The sequence below is a fragment of the Pyxicephalus adspersus genome, chromosome 3, assembly GCF_032062135.1.
Source record: "Pyxicephalus adspersus chromosome 3, UCB_Pads_2.0, whole genome shotgun sequence".
Classification (NCBI taxonomy): Eukaryota; Metazoa; Chordata; class Amphibia; order Anura; family Pyxicephalidae; genus Pyxicephalus; species Pyxicephalus adspersus.
Window position 1 is genome coordinate 144,713,009 of NC_092860.1, and position 4,973 is coordinate 144,717,981.

The 4,973-nt window shown below is 44.9% G+C and overlaps 1 long non-coding RNA gene across 2 annotated transcripts in view; it reads left to right on the top strand.

Moving 5' to 3' along the window:
* The window catches only part of LOC140327282 (uncharacterized), an 85,629-nt gene extending 84,943 nt beyond the window's left edge, over window positions 1-686 (top strand). For both annotated transcript variants that reach the window (XR_011920011.1, XR_011920010.1), the window contains exon 4: window positions 518-686. This is a non-coding gene — a long non-coding RNA (uncharacterized lncRNA). The remainder of the gene's footprint in view (window positions 1-517) is intronic.
* The last annotated feature ends 4,287 nt before the right edge of the window (window positions 687-4,973 follow it).

The following is a 4,973-nucleotide window of genomic DNA, read 5'->3' on the forward strand; positions in this document are numbered from 1 at the left end:
GTCCCATAAAATTAAGCACATGACTTTTGATGTCCATCTTATATTTAAAACATGTTCAATTAAGAAAAGTTTAACTATCAGTACCTTCCTCAACTACTACTATCTATTGCAAAGTTTCTCAACCAGGGTTCCATAGAACCCTAAGGTTCCTCGGGAGGTTGCTAGGGGTTCCTTTAGCAATGAGCAGTTTGTGACTCTTGGGTATCTGTAAGGATGACATTTCTGCTTCTGTCACTGTGGCACTCTCTGCAGCATATCAGCAATGACTGTAACTACTAAACAGAGCTTGGCTGCCCAGCAACCCAATTCAAATCCATCACCCTGCGCTCTAAAAAAAAGGTTCTTAACCAGCCTTTCTTGATGCATTTAACATGGGGAACAACTTTCACCTAGTAAGAAAAACTTTTACCTAGCTTTGTAAAAATTGTGCTAAAAAGAAACAACTACACAGCTCAACAAAACAAAATAAATTTTTTTCACATTCCAAAGATTTTTCAATATATTTTATGTTTTTCAGGTCTGCTGAATCCAGAAATGATATCAGTTTCATTGAATTGGTTCTAGTTCTTGTGATACAGGAATCGGAATAGACGATTTTACCAACGACAAATGTTAACACAGCATATTATTATCAATCTTTATTTACACCAATGTTTTGCATTTTATATATTAAATGTAGCACTACTTTGAAACTTTCATTTGCCTTCTTTTTATTCATACATTTTCTTTTTTTACAGAAATATGAGTTCTTCAAGAATAAATTGTTTAAATGATTATAATATATAGTAACAGCTGGCCAAATAAATCACAGGGTTTCATCCAGGATGACAGGTACATTTGCCCTAGATACAAGTTATACGCAGAGTATTTTTCTGTTTAGTCAGTTTTCCTTTTTACCTGAAGGTGGGGTTTGAAGTGCCAGGCTTCTTGGCCAGGTGGGGGAGTTAAAGAGGCCTGGGTATGATCAGGTGTAACTGTCCCACCTGAAATGCATCCTGGAAATTCGGCTAGGGATATAAACTCCCAGCCTGCCTATTCCTGGGGGTCTGTCTTGGCTGGTGAGCTAGGAGGAAGCCCAAGGTGAACTGGGAACTGTGAGTAAAGACACAGACCATTGCAAAAGATATATGGTTAGAGCCTTAGAGTCCTGAACAACACTAGGTTGGGCTGGACTGCTAGTTAAGGGAACTAACAGTGAGTTAGTGGCCAAGTGGCCAGGCTTTCTGGCCACTTGGCCCCCGTTGCTATGGGTGATCTCACAAATGGTGGAGGATGCGGGCAGCTTTATAAGCGGGTGTTTGGAAGGCCAGCATGGAGGACATACTAAAACAGCTTGTTTTGGTCAATGCCAACCAGCAGCAGGCCAATGGCAACAAGCAGCGTGCTAACCAACAATTGCTGCTAGGTCTGGAAAAAGAGTAGGCCCGTCACAAGGAATTGTTGGAAATACAAGCACAGAGCTACCAACAACAATTAGACGCAGATACAGCAGATATCTCAAACAGCAGATATCTTTACGAAAGCAGGCTGATGCCGAGAGTGGTGCTGGACGTTCACCAGTTTGTTGAAGTTCAAGACAGTTGTTGAAAAAAATGACTGCGGATGATGATCTTGAGGTGTTTTTGACCACATTTGAAAGAACTGCCAAGAAGCAAAGTTGGCCTAGGGAACAGTGGGCAGGATTAGTGGCCCCGCTATTATCTGGAGAGTCCCAAAAACCCTATTATGACCTGGAGCCGTCGGAAGCAAGCGACTATGTCCGCCTTACGGCAGACATACTGGCACGGCTGGTTGTCACCCTGGCTGCCTGGGCCCAACGGGTGTATAACTGGTCCTATCGAACAGAAAAACCTCCCGAGTCCCAGATGTATGACCTGATATATCTAACAAGGAAGTGGCTACAAACAGAGCTGTTGTCGGGACTGCAAATTGTGGAACGGGTAGTCATGGATCAGTTCCTAAGATCCCTCCCTGTTTCCATACAAAATTGGCTGAGCCATGGAGATCCTTTGACGGCCAATAAGCTGGTAGACCTAGTGGAAAGGTACTTGGATGCCGAGAACTTAAACGCCTCCCTTCAGTACTCACAGACTTTCCACCCCACAACCAGACCATCCCCAGCAGTGGGTAAGTGAACCAAGGGATGGGGTGGAGAGAGCCAGAAAAGGGGAGCTAAGGGTAATAGACAGACTCTAGTCAATGTGTTGCGAGAGAGACTGGGAACGCTAGCCCCCCAGGATGGAGCCAAACATGTTATTATTTGTTACTGTTGCTGGGAAGAAGGACATATTGCTGCAAATTGCCCTGTGGTGGATAAACCAATGCACTGTCACTTTCTGGGTGGCAGATAACAGTCTCTATTTGCCACCATTGCATGCCCTGCTATATGGGGTGAAAAATATTATATAATGGATGAAAAATATTGGTGTAAAATTTTTATGAAAACCAAACCAGCTGTGGGGCTGTTAGACTCAGATAGTGTGGTAATGCTGGTGAAAGCTGAGCTAGTGGTTACAGAGACCCTCTGTCTCAAAACAGTGGGGGTAACATGTGTACACCGGGATACTGGGGAGTATCCTGTGACGTCAATGTCTTTTGAAACCTCCCTAGGTAAACTCTGTCATCAGGTGGGGTTGGTTCACCACTTACCATTTGATGCTATCATTGGGAGGGATTTTCCCAAATTCCAGGAGCTCTGGGATCACCCACCCCATGCAGTGCTAGTATCCTCAGAGCATGAGGCTACTAGGGAGTCCTCTAATGATTGTGGGGGCGTCTGGGGTTTCCTTTGTCTGTGCTAGCAGGGGAAACGGTTAGTCCTAGGGAGGAACCAGCAACTTTGGGGGAAAGCCAGCAAACCCTGGAATTCCCTGACTTACAGGTACATAGAGAGAACTTTGTTACCGAGCAATTGAAGGACCCCACACGATGTTTAAAGCCCTATAGAATGCCGTGAAAATTGATGGGAACCTAGTCGACCCAGATGAGAGAGTTGCATTCCCATACTTTATTATTGAAAAGGACTTACTCTATCGGGTGTCACAAAGTGGGGGGGGGGAACAATTGAACAGCTAGTGGCACCCAAGCCATACTGAAAATTGGTGTTAGATCTGGCCCATGGGCACCTCCTAGGGGGACATCTGGGGGCTGAGAAAACCAGAGAGCAAATAGTCCAGAGGTTTTATTGGCCAGGGGTCGCCAAGGAGGTGAAGATATACTGTGCTTCCTGTCCTGTATGTCAGTTGTCTGCCCCAATGCCACATTTTCGTAGCCCTTTGGTTCCCCTCCCCATCATTGAGGTCCCGTTTGAGAGGATTGCCAAGGATATAGTTGGCCCATTGCTAAAGTCAGCTAGGGGCCATCAATATATCCTAGTCATAATGGACTATGCTACTCGGTATCCTGAGGCAATTTCTCTCCGAAATACCTCTGCTAAAACCATAGCCCGAGAGCTGTTCCAAGTTTTCAGCCGAGTAGGAGTGGCTAAAGAGGTACTTACTGATCAAGGAACCCCGTTTATGTCCCGGGTGACTAATGAGCTTTGTAAACTCTTAAAGGTGACGCAGCTACGCACATTGGCGTATCACCCTCAAACAGTTGGCTTAGTAGAACGTTTTAACAATACTTTAAAACAGATGATGCGGAAGGTAGTAGATAAAGACGGGAAAAATTGGGACTGTCTACCCCCTATGTGATGTTTGCCATCCAGGAGGTACCCCAATCCTCAACCAGATTCTCTCCCTTTGAACTATTATGGGAGGCACCCCAGGGGACTGTTAGATATTGCTAAGGAAACATGGGAAAGTTAAAGTTCCCCTCATAGAAGTGTCATCAAGCATGTGGCGCAAATGCAGGGCAGAATTGCACAGGGAATGCCCTTGGTTAAAGAGCATCTGGCCCAAGCGCAGTTGGTGCAGCAGGGAATTTATAACCTGGGTGCCCATATCCGTACTTTTGCCGAGGGGATAGAGTTTTAGTATTAGTTCCCATGGTGGAAAGTAAATTCCTAGCCAAATGGCAAGGCCCCTATGAGGTAATGGAAAAACTGAGTGACGTAAATTTTAGGATTAGCCAACCTGGTAGCCGGAAACCAGAGCAAATTTATCATGTAAATTTGTTGAAACCAAGGAAAGAAAGGGAAGCATTAACCGTGGGAACCACAGAGCTACCTGCTCGGTCTGACTCTGTTATCCCAGAAGTCTGCATACCAGACACCTTGTCAAAGAGTCAACAACAGGAATAGAGAGATTTTGTGCTACAAAATAGGGATATGTTCTCCAACTTTCCTGGACAAACATGCATGGCTTCACATGATATTATCACCCCTCCAGGTTACATGGTAAGATTAAAACCCTGAAATCGAATTCCTGAAGCTAGACAAGAGGTTTTACGTCAGGAAGTTAAAAAAATGCTTGAATTGGGGGTTATAGAGAGTCCAATAGCGATTGGTCCAGCCCAATTGTGTTCCCAAACCAGATTGGAGCCGGAGATTCTGCAACGATTACCGTAATCTGAATCAGATCACAAAGTTTGACACCTATCCTATGCCCCGGATAGACGAGTTGATTGATCGGTTGGGGAATGCTAGATACATGACCACCTTAGATCTTACCAAAGGATGTTGGCAGATCCCCCTATCTGAGACAGCTAAGGAGAAAACTGCTTTTGTGACCCCTGATGTAGCATTCCAGTATCGAAAAATGCCCTTCGGACTACAGAATGCTCTATCTACGTTCCAGCGGGTGATGGATAAGGTACTCCGACCCCATCAAAAATATGCTGTGGCCTACCTGGATGACGTAATTATTCATAGTGCAGATTGGGCCTCGCATTTAGTAAAGGTTCAGCCAGTGCTTAACACGCTAAGAAAAGCCGGGTTTGTTGCAAACCCTAAAAAGTGCACTATTGGGCTGGAAGAAGCCAAATATCTGGGGTACACCATTGGAAGAGGAATAATAAAGCCTCAGGAAAAG